Here is a 14,884-nt window from a genome sequence, read left to right as displayed (position 1 = left end):
CTCCAAGAAAGCTGCGCAACAAATGGGAAGGCCCATACCTGGTCCTCAAGTCTAATAGGCCCGGCTCCTACCACCTGGCCGACATAGAAGGGGACCCCCCTCGAACTCAGTTGGAATGCGGAGACCCTTCAAAAGTACTATGTGTAGGGGGCCCTAGGCTTAGTCCTCTTCGAAGGTACAAAAACAACTCCACACAAAACCCACGAAGACCCTCCCGCACCTTGAAGGCGTAAGTCTCCATGCTGGACAGGCATTCCGTTCGCCATCTTTAAGGTCTCGCTAACCTATGAGGCGGATAGGCAAAGACTACTCCACCATCTTGAAGGTGTAAGTCACCATGCTGGACAGGCATTCCGTCCGCCATCTTTAAGGTCTCGCTAACCTACATGGCGGACAGGCAAAGACCGCTCTAGCAACTTGAAGGCAAAAGCCTCCATGTTGGACAGGCATTCCATCCGCCATCTTTAAGGTCTAGCTAACCTACATGACGGATAGGCAAAGACCGCTCTAGCATCTTGAAGACCTAAGTCTCTGTGCTGGACATGCATTCCGTCCGTCATCCTTTGGGCCTAGCAAACCTAAAATAGCGTATAGGCAAAGACCACTCTAGCATCTTGAAGGTAGTGCCTTCATACCGGACAGGCATAACACCCTCTGTCATTTCTAAGGCCTGGCTGACCTAACATGGCAGAGGGATAACTTCCCAGCACCTGTAAGACTACAAGTCTCCATGCCAAAATCATCTGACCCTTCCGATATCTTGAAAACCTAAAACTCTAAGCTCCCCACTCACACCTACAGCAACGTAATGCCCCTTTAATCTCGCACCCCGTGCCTGCTAAGCAGCCATAGGATGCAAAGGGGCTGGGATTAGGGGTACAGGCGAAGCGTCGATGCGATCAATCATAAAAAAAAAGAGAGAGAAAGAAACAAAACAACAAGCTAACACAACGCAAGTTGTACATACATAACATACAAAGAGTTTTTGCATATAGCTAACCGCTGTACATCGAATCTATGCCCAACAAACTTGCTAGCCTGCTGCGCCTCCTTGTAACACTACGAGAAGACAAGGGTGCCCGACCGCCATGCCTCCCGAGAACACCGTGGGACCTAGAGAGTTGTCCCCCACAACTGTGCACAGGAGGCCGACTCGAGCCCCCTCCGAAAGAGCTACTTCCCAATACGGAGACTCGGCCTTGAGAAGACGAAGGATTCGTCGGGAAAGGATACGAGTCGAAGGCCGAGAAGTCCAGCTCTTCCTTCTCCTGCCCCTCCGGCGAGGCCTCCGCAGCCTATGCCTCCTCAATCTTCACCTCGTTCAGAATAGGCTCAAGAATTTCCGAAGGTACTCTTTCGTCAGAACCCCGGGGAAGGACAAAGCCTTGTAGGAAATGTGAGCCGGCAACCTCCCAGGCTGTTCGGGCTGCACACCAGTCATCCCTTGAAACAAAATATACATCCGAAGTAGACACAAGGGGATCGTCCAGCTCGACCTTGACCAAGACATTGGCGGCCACCTGTGAATCAATACGCCCCTCAGAATTGCGGGGCATGACGAAACAACTCCGCCGTCAAACGGACGGAATAGCCCCCAACGCTCTGGGCGCACTCGATCCCTCCCCGGAGGCACTATCCAAGATACAGACGAGGACTCCTCCGACCACGGGCCGCCATACCTATACACGCAGATTGGACTCCAGTTAAACTCAAAGGCACAAACATTCCAGAAACAACACAGGCAAACCACAGGAAGACAGACATGGTGCCATCAAATAAGGAAAAGATCATATACATGAAGCAGAAAGGGGTAGTCAACATGCTAAAACTTTACCCCTCTAGGGAAAGAAAAGAAAACAAAAGACAGCCTGCGGTAGAGCTACACCTCTGGGGCACCCACGCGCGGAGACTGCACTAGCGGGGCAACAACGCTAGACGAAGAACCTCCAGAAGGCTGCGGTGCACCAGTAGGCTCCGGATGAAGGGCCGGACCTCCCAACGAAGAACCCAGGCAAAGGCCCCTAGAGGCACCCGAAGTCCCCTAACCAGCCATGTAGCGCAACGTCATGCTTCGATCATGCTTTGCCCATACACCACGGCAGAAGCTCTCCAGGGCTGCACGAATCTCCACCAGAGGTGCCTCTAGCCGAAAACCCTCGACCACAGAGTCCGACACCTGCTGCTCCAGTACTTCAAGGCGACCAACCCCCTCTTGGTGCAGTAGGGTTAGCTGAAGCGCAGTGGTCACACGGGCGCTGGACATCGCATAGACCTCCGCGACTCTAACAATGACCTTCGCAGCAGACCGAAGCTAGAAGAGCGGTATAACCGATGCCTCCGAGTCGGAGGGTACTAGCGGGCACTGAGCCCCAAGGCTGCTCAAAGTATCAAAAGTAATCCAAGCCACCTCCGACGCAAGTACAGTTAACTGCTGACACTCCGAACGTAGTGCCCCCTCCAATCCCCGAGCCTCCTCTAGCTCTCGCTACACATTTCCCACCGCTACCCGAAGGGTGTCAACGTCGCCTTCAGCGAACACACGGGCTGCGTTGGCAGCATCGGTGAATTCCCTTGCCTCCCGGAGGTCTTCAATAGCCTTCCGCGCCTCTACCTCCGCACGCTCGCGAAGCGCCATCTCCTCCTGGAGATGACCCTCCGCAGACTACGCCCACTTTTGGGCCCCTTCCAAGGCCTGGCAAAGGCCCTCAACCTCGTCACGGGCTATGGCAAAGGCCTGGCGCCCCCCACCTCCTAGTGCCCTCATCAAAATTACTTGCTAGAAGGCACAACAGAAGAAGGAAAAGGACAAAATGAGCTACACAGAACCAAACACCGGACCCGGCAAATCGTAACCAATACTACTGACCTGAAGGGTTGCCGCTACCAACCGCGCCTCTAGTTCCTCCAAAGGACGCTGGGCCAATAATTGCTTAACCTCTCCACTCCAGAGAAGAGAGGAGGCCGCAGCAAAGGCCCTTGATGCCTCCGGGCGCAGCACAAAGTCGTCCGGGGTCAAGACCCTGAGGCCAAGGCCCCCCTCGACCACTCCAAAGGGAGCCTCAGCGGAGGGCACGGTGTCTCCAGCACCAGCCGCCAAGGATAGGTCATGAACTGGCTCAGGGCTCCGTAGAAACGAAGCCACGTCCCCCAGGACGGCCTTCAAAGACCCCTCTGAAGGAGTCCCCGATCCATGCTGAGCCTCTAGGGTCTCGGGGGGTGGAGTCAAAGATGCATCCACCTCGAAGGTCGCTACAAAAAAAATCAAGGAAACACAAATGAAGATCCCAGTGCATGACTGAAACAAGATATGGCTAACGAAGCAAATGACACCCCACCTAGTTTTCTAGTGGCCTTAGGCTCTGGAGGATCCCACCATGCCGGAGCCCCCACTCCGAGATAAAAGCAAACATGGTTGTATCGCTCCCAGCTCCGTGCTAGGGCCACCACCGCTCCTGCTCCGTGTAAGTAGGGGGGCCCAGGATCACCTCCGCGATCTCCACCGCGCACTCCAGCGGGAGACATATCTTTGGAAGAAAACGATGGCTCACATCGGCAGATCAAAAACCAAACTACAAGGAGAAGTCACCAGCACTAACGGGTGGGCCGGAGTACACCTTCGACTACTCTTCTGCACCTTGCTGAAAGACGCAGTTCCAGCCCATCTGAAGGGGCCGAATGAGCAACATGGTGAACTCCTCCACGAGGTCATGCATGCTCATCTTTTCAGCCACCCTCCGAAGAAGGGCCAGCCGTGAGGTGAACTGGTCATCCGTAATCTTCGTCTCTATCTCCGGAACATACGCAATATCCCAGTTTTTGGAGCGAAGGGGCGATACAAGGCTGACATTGTAATAGAACCACCGCAGTAACCAGCCGGTATACCACCAACCATTAATAGCCTTCTCCGGGAAGGCATCGCGATACTGCAGCTATATGTGGTAGTTGACACTCCCGAAGCTGAGGGGCCTCTTCGTCCCATCAACCTTGATCAGCTTTGGCTGGCAACTAGCAAAGTGGAGGGCCGCAAAGAAATATGCCCTCCCTTCACACCCCTCTGCCTGCATGGCCCACTCGAAGGTGGCCAGGTGAGCAATGGCATTGGCGTAAAGCTGCGGAAGCTCCACGTAGAAGTGGCGGAGCACCTCCTCGAGCAGCGGCACTGAAGGAAAACCCAGAACCGCCTCAAAGAAGGCCTCAAACACCACAACCTCATGGGCCACAGGCTTTGGGACCTCCTCATCCAGCAGAAGCTGAGCGACGGCTCTAGAGGAAATCTCCCCCTCCCTAACAATGAGGTCGAGCTCCTCGTCACCGATGACAGATGCCCCCACCACGGTGCTTTGCTGGGGGTGACTTTTGCTGGCATGCAAGAGTTCCACCCCTGGCGGCGGCCCCATCAACAACGGGAAAACCGACACCACCTGAGGGTCTCCCGCTGTGGCTACTCCGGCGATTTCACTCATCGCCCGAGTTCTGGCCCCACCCGGGATACTTGAGTGAGCCATACGAACCATAGGAGGATGGCAAAAGGCACTGAATTACCAGAGGGAGGAAGAGCAGGGATCAAAGGATGACTCACGTGAAGCACTAGACGCTGAAGACAAAAGACAGATGAGAATGAGGAGCTGGCAAAAAGGTTCCTCTGGGCAATCCCTCTCCATCTAAAAATAAGGAGCAACTTGCCCCCCAAGCGGTGGGCGCATACCCAGTCCTTTCGCCTGCCAGGCCAAATCATGGGGGAGCGGAACTGACCCCCGTGACCCCCCAACAACAAGACGCCACATGTCCCACATCCGTCTGATAGGGCGAGATCGTGCCTTTCCCCAGGGTGGATTCAGTGCCCCCTCCCGCTGATGTTATCTAGCATATCATTCTAATCACCATGGTCAAACCTTTGAAGATAAGCCAAGTAATACTTGGCACCACGAGCCATCAACAACAAGCCAGGGACCGCCGAAGGCCCTGCTCCGAAGGAACAGCGGGCCCGACTGCTCCGCTGGTCGCCCTCACGAGGGGCTACTGTTGGGGTCATTGTGAAGGACCCCCGACAGCCCCTTGGCTTAACCAGCCCGGCCTCCTGGAGCCTCGGCCTCCCGAAGGCTCAGGCTCCCAAAGCCTCGATCTCCCGAAGCCTCGGCCTCCCGAAGCTCTGGCCTCCAGAGTCCTACCTCCCGAAGACTTCACCCCCGGAGCGATGCCTCCCGAGGCCCCCATATCCAGCAGCTCGGGAAAGATCTGCCAGAAGGGGAGCCCCGGTCATACTTTGCCTACAAGGAAGTGACCGGCATTAAATGCCTAGGATGGTGTATGCCGCTCTGACACCCCGGCATAATGGAGGCTATCCTGACACCCCTGACAGTGCAGCGTCGGGCCGCAGTTGGCGACCGGCTCGCCCCCTTTAGGGGCAAGCACCACGATAGTTACTACGGTAGATATTTATCTCCTAGGTAGGGTAGAAAGTAGTTATCCGGGATAAGGCACAACAATTTGGTCGGATCCCAGATATTTGTACATTGTGATAACTTGTACGCAAAGCTATGCACGGCCCTATAAATAGGAGCCTTGGTCGCCTGGGCGGAAGACACGATCTAGACGACAGAAAGACAGAGAGGTGAAAAAACACCAAGTCATGGTGTGATACTCCCCCAGATCGACCCATTTTTTCTACCATCAATACATTCGTGGTGTTCCTTCCTCTTAAACTTCATCTCCGAGCTTGAGTCTCCTCCTTAGAAGAAACTCTCGTCGTACTTGCTGGGGCAAGACACACACTTGCTCCAACAAGGGCAAACTGCGAAACCTCCTAAATGCTTCTCAAAGCGTTACTCGCCGCCTTGCTTACACCTTAAGCATGCGCTTTGATGTTGACACATGTACTCCGTAATGCGATCCTGACCACCGGCAAGTCTCTTCCGCTCTCGCTCCCTTGGGCCACCTTTTCACTTGCATCGGCATCCCCTTCGTTTCACTTTGTCAACACATTATCTCCATCCACCTTCCATGCTTTGCTTGACCTCCACGTGTTCAACTAGAATCACCCTTGAGTCTTTCTGGCCTCCTTGATCGTCTGGCACCAAGCACTCTGCTTGGTCCTGATCATCCCGCTGTCGACCATCAAGTTGCATCCATCACTTGCACACCATAAGACAAGCAAACACATATCTCCAATTCCAATTCCATTTAGTCCATAATCAATATGCTCAAATGAAATCCCAAATCAATTCAAATCACATCAATGCTCATGCAAAATCAAAGATCATCAAGACAAATAAATACCAATGTCAATCACTTATCACAAGTAAACCAAGGTACATTTCAACTTGGTTTCTCAATCTCCCCCTTGATGAGTGCATTGAAAACCCTCAAATCACAAAGCTTTTGGTTTGAAGAAATTAAGAGAAGCTCATCCAAGTGACCAAAAATTGGAGAAAGAGCAAAATATGTCATTTGGCATAAGAAAGGTTGGAAGCGCCATAAGAGAGGCAAAGACGAGCCAAACATCAAAAGAGCAAGAAAAATTCAAAATCCCAAGAACACATTCTCCTCCTTGATGATTGCACCTATTCTATTTTTTTCTTTCATTTCTGGATAAATGCAATTTTCTCCCCCTTTGATGAATATTTGTGCATAATATCTTTGGGCATATTTTCTCCCTCTTTGGCAATGCAAACATCAAGGATATCAGATTATGTAAAAGATGTGCAAATAAAATGCAAGCCTACAAAGCTTCACATATAGATCACAAAGCACTTGCAAGGACTAGATATGTCAAAGCACTAAGAGGAGTAAACAATATAATTCAATGGTGCACAAAGTCTCGAAGTGAGTTCATGTCACAAGCACCGGGAGTGAAGCAAGTTTTGATCATGTTGTTCAATCATACAAAAGATGTCACCACAAAAGCATCCACAGTTTCATGATCAGTGCAAAGATTAGAGAAACTAGTGCTACATCAAGTTCAAACTAGGTAACAAAATTCAACCCAACAGGCTATGCAAACACCCATATATCTATCCGAGCCTTAGTTTGACAACATGAAAAATAACATAGTTAGCACATTAAAAAGCACATGTTAACTTTCTTATTTGATCATTTGGCTATCCTCAAGTGAGTTTTAAGCAACCATGCGGTCACTTCTTTGGCAAACCACACGAAGCCTTAAGTCACTATATTGGATTTAACTTTAGCTCAAAACTTGATCATTCATTTTATTAACTAAACATAGGATTCAAGATATGCAAACTTTCACAAAACCAAAACAAGTTGTGCCTTTGCGACACAAAAGAGCACATGCTCTCCCAAGGGTTAATCATGGGCTAAACATTTACATAGCAGCCTAGCACAAGCTTTTCATATAACTATTCCTAATTTAAGCACTGATCAATCTAAAACAAACTTTCAAGGGTGACAAAAGATTATGTTCACATTTTAAGTTCATTCTTAAAAAAGACAAGCTTGCTCAACAGATTTTACGTCATGTTTCAATAAAATCCTAAGTTTGCACAAATTGTTATACATCCACTACACTTAACACAAATTCACAACTAGTACAAAAAAGTGCAAAGAACATATAAGTAAAGCTTGATAACATGATTATGGTACAAAAATGCCATGCAATGCAAATGCAACAAAAGTAATATAGAGTATATATAAAGGCAACTCCCCCTCACACAATGCCATAGGGATGACACACACCAAGCTCTCCTCTCAGAAAGGCAAACCTTGTTGCATCTAGAGGCTTGGTAAAGATGTCGGCTAGCTGGTGTTTGGTATCTATGTAGCTCAACTCAACTCTCCCTTCTCATAGTGGTCTCTCAAGAAGTGGAATCTCACATCTATGTGTTTGGTTCTGAAATATTGAACTGGGTTATTGGCTAAGCTCATGGCACTAGTGTTGTCACAAAAAATGGCACACTCCTGAAATCTAACCCAAAATCCCTCAAGGTAGCAACCATTCACAAAATCTGTGAGCAACAACTAGGAACAGCTACATATTCAGCTTCAGCAGTAGACTGCCCAACGCTAGACTGCTTGCGAGAAGATCAACACATAAGAGAAGTACCCAAGAAATAACAAGTACCAGATGTACTCTTCCTATCAATTCTATAACCAGCAAAATTTGCATCCAAAAAGCCACGAAGAGAAAGCGAAGAGGATACAGAAAACCAAAGGATATACTTGAGAGTGTGTTTGAGATACCTCAGAATGCATTTCACCACTTGGTGGTGAGACGTCCTTGGTGAAGCCTGGAAGTGAGCACACAAGTAGACGGCGAAGTGGATGTCGAGTCTTGTCCCCGTCAGGTACAGGAGGGAGCCGACAATGCTCCTGTACTCTCGCCGGTCCACCTCCTCGACATCTTCATCCAGATCAAGCATGGTCAAGGTAGCTATTAGCGTCACCAATGGCTTTGCATCGCTCATGTTGAACTTCTTCGGCAAATCCTTGCATTGCTTGATTTGTAGCCCAAGGAAAAAGTTGAACTCTCTACTCATAGTTTCTTCAAACTTGACCACAAGTGCATAAGAAGATCCACCAAAAATGATATCATCCATGTAATTCTGAACAAGTAATAAATCATTGCCATGCTTGAGAGTGAACAAAGTTTTATCAGCTAACCCCATCACATACCCATGCCCAAGCAAGAAAGACCTAAGCCTATCATACTAAGCTCTAGGTGCCTGCTTAAGCCCAGACAAAGCTTTCTGAAGCTTGTATACTCTATGAGGGTATTTGGGATGCTCAAAGCATGGGGGTTGATTGACATAGACCTCTTCCTCTATGAAACCATTTAGGAAAGCACTCTTGACATCCATTTGATATAACTTGAAACCTCGGGATGCCAAAAATGCAAGTAGTATCCTAATAGCTTCTAGCCTAGCTACTGGTGCAAAGGTCTCTTCATAGTCTATCCCCTCTACCTGAGTGAAACCTTGAGCTACTAGTCTATCCTTGTTTCTTACTACAGACCCATCCTCCCCCTGTTTATTTTGGAAAACCCATTTGGTGCCTATGTTGTGAACATTTAGGGGTGGCTCTACTAGGACCCAAACTTGGTTTCTCTCGAAGTTTTCAAGCTCTTCATGCATGGCATTGACCCAACTCGAATTAGATAAAGCATATCCAACATCATGGGGCTCTAAAGAAGCAACAAATGCAGAATCAATGAAATGAGCATGAGAAACAGATTTGGACCTTGTTACCCTCTCACCAAGGTCGCCAATCATCACTTGTAGGGGATGTCACCGCTGAATGTGTTGAGGGGCTTCACGCTGCGAGATGACCTCCCCCTCAAACACTGTTGGTGCAGGCTCGAAAGCAGCTGAAGTGGAAGTGGAGGCTGCAGGACCCTCTGCTAGTGTCGAGGAGGCAGGAACCAGCTCGAGTGCGAGTGTAATAGTAGGAAGTAGTGGATCCTCATCATACCTGAAAGTTGGAAGGTCGTTGTCTACGAAAATACTTTCATTCTTCTCCTAATCACCTAAACACTCAAAGACAAGGCTACTACAAGGGGTTGATTAATCAAAGGTCACATCACAGGACTCCATGATGGTGTTAGTGTCAAGATTAAAGACTCTGTAAGGATGACCATGTAGAGAATACCCCAAGAAAATGCCATCGGAAGAACGCGACTCGAACTTATCAAGATTGCCACGCTTTAGGATGAAGCGACACCCAACAACTCTCAAATGTAGAACCTTCGGCTTCCTCCCAAAACACAACTCATAAGAAGTCAAATTCAAGATCGAGCGCAAGAAAATTCAATTGGAGATGTAGCACACTGTGCTAATGGCCTTAGCCCAAAACTTCCTAGGAGTACTATACTTATCGAGCATCGTCCTAGCTATCTCCACCAAAGTGCAGTTCTTCCTCTTAATCACGTCATTCTGCTGAGGAACGTGTGGGGCAGAAAATTGATGCGCAATGCCATGCTCAAGGCAGAAAGCATCAAAGAGATAATTCTTAATCTCGGTGCCATTATCACTACGAATTGTTTTCAATGCACCAGGGAGTTCTTTAAAGAATCTCAAAGCCAAGCTCCGAAAGTGTGAAAACACTTCATCCTTACTCACAAGAAAGAAAACCCAAGAGTAGCAAGAGAAATCATCAACAATGACAAGAACATACCACTTTCCACCCATCGAACGAACCCGGGAGGACCAACAGTGTCTATATGGAGAAGTTCTCCCGGTCGTTCAGTCATCACCAGATTGACTGGTGCGTTAGAGACGGCAACCATCATGCCATGCCGAAAGGAGCACAAACGAGATTCTTCTCAAACTTGAGCTTAGGAAATCCTCGGATCAAGCCTAGGTCATTCAAACGAGTAAGCAAGTCAAAGCTCATAAGCCCTAATCTCCTATGCCACATCCAAAGCTCAGAAGAAGGTTGAGCAATCAAACAATAAGAAGAACCAAGGGACTCAGAAAAATCAGCTCCAAAAACTCTCCCAACTCTGGAAATCTAGCAAATCAAAGCGCCTGAAGGATTAAGAACTCGAAAAGTATCATGTTTGAAATGCACTTCCAAGTCCTCATTCAGCAACTAAGATACAAAAAGCAAATTGTATCCCAGATGCTCCACCAAAGCCACATCCTTGAGAGTAAAACTCTCATACACCCTTGCCATACCTTTGGCTTTCACCCTTCCTTTCTGATCATTCCCGAAAGTGATGTACTCATGCCACTTCATCAGGGTGAGGCTCGAGAACCATGATGTATCTCCGGTCATATGGTGTGAACAACCAGAGTGAATGAGCCACTTGTTCTCCAGGCCTCCGCCTGCATCCTACATGCGGGAAGAGTAGTAGGTGGATGGCTTAGTACTGGGGTTAGTCATAAATTTCTTGGGAATCCAGTACTGGGTCATCCGTCCTGAAGACGTAAAAGTAGGTGCATGCAAATCAACACTAGTACACTAGGGGCGAGAACCACGAAGAGAACAATATGGAACTCAAAGCCTCTTGCACGTGGATCAAAACTATATGAGTCATGGTAAAATCCACGTCGGGCACCACCTCTAGGAAGAGACTAAAAAGCGCTAGAGACTCGTGCGTAGGAGCGAGGAGAAGGCTCATGTACACCAACAGATGGGCGGTACATGTCCCGGGTACTCCACTAATACTCACGCCTCTCATCCCTCCTATGGCGAAAGTAAAACCCAACCAAGTGACCCTCTCTCTGGCAGTAGGTGAAGTGGTAGCATCTCTCGGAAACTCAACTACCGGTTACTCTAGGCTCTCTCACAGGGGCTCCCATCTGAGACTGTGAAGCTCTCTTGGGTTATGGTGTAGGCTTCTTCTTGGTAGATTGTGGTGTGGGTTTCTTCTTGTTGAGTTATGGTGTGGCATTGATTTTGGATTTCTCAGCTTCCAGGGTAGTAGATGTGGTAAAAATAGTCTTACTCTCCTCACTGTAAGCCACCCTCTCAAAACCCAACCCAAGAGCCGTACGTGCCTTACCGGCACACATCTTGGTCTTGGCCAAGATCAGATTCATTTTTCCCTTGCCTTCTGAGCATTTCTCCACTAGCTAAAGGAGATACTCATTCTCAGCTAAAAGCTTCTCACCTTGACCTATCACCCAGCTGAGTGTGTCCTTAAAGATGACGCAGGTGGGACAATTCGTCTGCATATCCTTCGTACTCCCATCATTCTCCAATCTAGATTCCAACTCCTTGATGCACACTGCTTTTAGCTCAATATCCTTTGCAAGAAAAGGGAAATTCATTCAAGCATCTAAGAGAGTGGATCTAGACTCCACCTCGGAGAGCTTCTTCTCAGCAGTCTCAAGTCGACTGGCAACTTGAGCATGCAAAGCCTGAAGCTCGGCAAGTTCTATCATAACCACCAAAAAACTCTTACACTCCTCATCATCATGCCTATACCTAAGCAATACAAGCTCATAAGAAACAGACTCATACTTAGGCCTATCCTAATTCAACTCATGCACAACTTTCTTAAGTAACCTATCCTGCACAGACTTGGATGGAAAGCTGGTTGTAGGAAGGTAATACCTCAGAAGGATCAAGCTCAGGGTCGTTGTTGTTGTTGTCGTCCACCATGAAGCAAAGGCTGATGAGGTCCTTGGCCTTCTTCTTGCTCTTTACTTGCGGTTCATCCTCATCTGAGCTCTCCTCCTCTCTTGAAGAGGTGTCGATGTCGTTGAGAGGTGCCACGAACACCCTAGAAGCCACCATGGCCACCTTCTTGGCCATCTTGTCATGGTTCTTTTTGAAGAAGGGCTTCTTGTTCTTCTTCTTGTGCTTGTCGTAGTCGTGGTCATGGTCTTCCTTCTTCTTGAACTTGGGGCAGTCCGCCTTGAAGTGGGTGGTGTCATCACACTCAAAGTAGGCAAGGGAACTACCCCTTCTCTGGTCTCGGTGGTTGTTGTAGAAGCAGGTGAATTTCTTTACGATCAGTGCAAGATCCTCATCATCAAGCACATTCATCTGCTCTTCTGTGATAGAGACCAATGAAGACAAAGAAAATCCACCAAATAAAGTGTTAGCACAATAAACACCAACTCCAGACTAGTTGCCCCTGCTAGGCCTGGAAACCAATGCCATATTCTGAGATAGGGGGTTTCCGAAACCAATCCGAGCTGCCTTAGCTATCTTGGTGGACTTGAGCTTGCTGAATAGTTCATCATAAGTTAACGTGTCATAACTTGATGACTCTTCAATGCTCGAGATCTTCACTTCCCAGATGCTACGATCTAGAGCATAGAGAAGCTTGATCGATCTCTTGTGGTCAGAATAGGGCAAAACACCATTTGATTGAAGATTGCTAACAATTCCATCAAAGCGAGAAAACATGACATCCAAAGACTCTCTGGAGCCTTGCACAAACATTTGATATTCTTGGTTGTATGTGCTTTGGCGTCTGGCCTTAATATGATTAGTGCCTTCATGAAAGGCACTCAGGGTAGTCCATATCTCCTAGGCAGTACACAGGTGTTGAACCCTGTCAAACTCATTCCAGCTCAGGCTTGTGAACAAAATATTTCTAGCCTTGTTGTTGGCCTCATACTGTTTGATTTGAACCTGAGTCATGCAAGCAGCAGGATTCTCACAGTTGGAATCAACTACCTCCCAAATTGTAGTTCGGCTAGAGCACCGGCTACGATGGCTCGGTCAGGCATCACAGTGCACAAGAAAGGACCACGGCTCGACCGGAGCACTAGCTACGACAGCTCAGTCGGGCATCACAGAGCACAAGAAAGGACCACGGCCCAGCCGGGTAGAAAGGGGGGATGGCTACTCACTGAGCAGTTAGGGATATGGGGCACGTGCAAGGTCGGGGTACCTGGCGGCAGCGGTTCCTCCTCGATGGCGAGGTCCTCCTCGGTACCTCGAGCTGCGGCGGCCTCCTCGGTGGCTCGGGCGGCGGTGGCTCCACCTCGGCGTGGTGGATTGAGAGGGCAGACGGAGAGGGTGCGGCTCCTCATTGGGGGGTGGCGAACGGAGAGGGGTGGCCCTCCTCGTCGGGGGGGAGTGCACGGCGGACGGAGGAAGAGGGCGCAACGGATGGATGAAAAGGGCTCGGCGGACGGAGGCAGCAGAAAGCTCGAGAGGCAACCTGGTGGCGTGGGCAAAATAAGTAAAAGGCTAGGGTTTTCGGGGCCTCGGACGATTTTATATATAGTAGTCATTTCCACAGGCAGTTGACCTTAGGAACCGCCTGTGGAAATGAATTTCCACATGCGGTTTACCTTAGTAGCCGCCTGTGGAAATGAATTTCCACATGCGGTTGACCTCATTTCCACAAGCGGTTCCTAAGGTCAACCGCCTATGGAAATGTATCTTTTTCCCTAGAACCAGCAATGATTATTTTTTTGGGAAATATTCTTCTATTACATATTAAGCTTCTTAAATTAAAGCATATAATTTGAATATTTGGATACAATATTCTATTGGCTTTCTAACAATGTTTGAGGCGGTCCTTGACTGTGGATACATTTCGAGTAAAATAACGCAAAACATCAACTTGTTTGGTCACAATGACATTTTCAGAAATAGTACAGTATTCAACAACGTACTCTGACAGTTAAAGCATACAACTTGAATATTTGGATACAATGTTATATTAACTATTTGCCTTGAACTATTTTCCCTACACCATCAAGGCACATGTAGGGCATCACAAATCTATCTAGGGTTGCTTCTACAAGTTTGATCTTTTCTGGATCTCCGAAAGGCAGCACGTCGTCGAACTGATTGTATTCTTCCTCATCCTCCACATATACTCAACTCTGAAAATTCTTTGTTTTCCAGCAACAACTACGTGCTTCTTTTCATTCGCAGGGTCGATTATATAGAAAACATGTGTGATGTGATCAGCAAGTACCCACGGGTCATCTTTGTGGCCTACAATGCTGAGGTTGATAATTGTGAAGCCGTAGTTGTCCACCGCCACGCCATTTGGGTGTTTGACCCATTTGCACCGAAAGACGAGGATATGCAGATTCACTCCATAGTCGAGTTCCCAGATTTCATCTATGAACCCATAGTAGGTGACCTTTTCCCCTGTTGTGTCATAGGTTTCTATCCGAACGCCGCTGTTTTGGGTCGTGCTCTTCGTGTACTTTGCTTTGGTATAAAACGTGTACCCATTAATATCATACGCTTGCCATGACGTAACTAAAATTGATGGGCCACAAGCCAACATTTTCACATTTTTGTTATCTATAGATTCACCATCTGGAAGGTTTTGGTTCTTGAACCATGTAGTGAAGCGACGCTTGTGCTCTTCCAAGATCCAATCATATGAGCGGCCTTAATTTTCTGTGTGAAGCTCATTCAGGTGTTGCTCGACGTATGGTGCCACTATCTGGAGCTGCTGCAAGATGGTGAAATGTGCTTCTTCCACTGCTTTGTAATCATG

This window comes from Phragmites australis, chromosome 23 (genome assembly GCF_958298935.1).
Source record: "Phragmites australis chromosome 23, lpPhrAust1.1, whole genome shotgun sequence".
Taxonomy (NCBI): domain Eukaryota; kingdom Viridiplantae; phylum Streptophyta; class Magnoliopsida; order Poales; family Poaceae; genus Phragmites; species Phragmites australis.
This window is presented reverse-complemented; position numbering follows the sequence as displayed.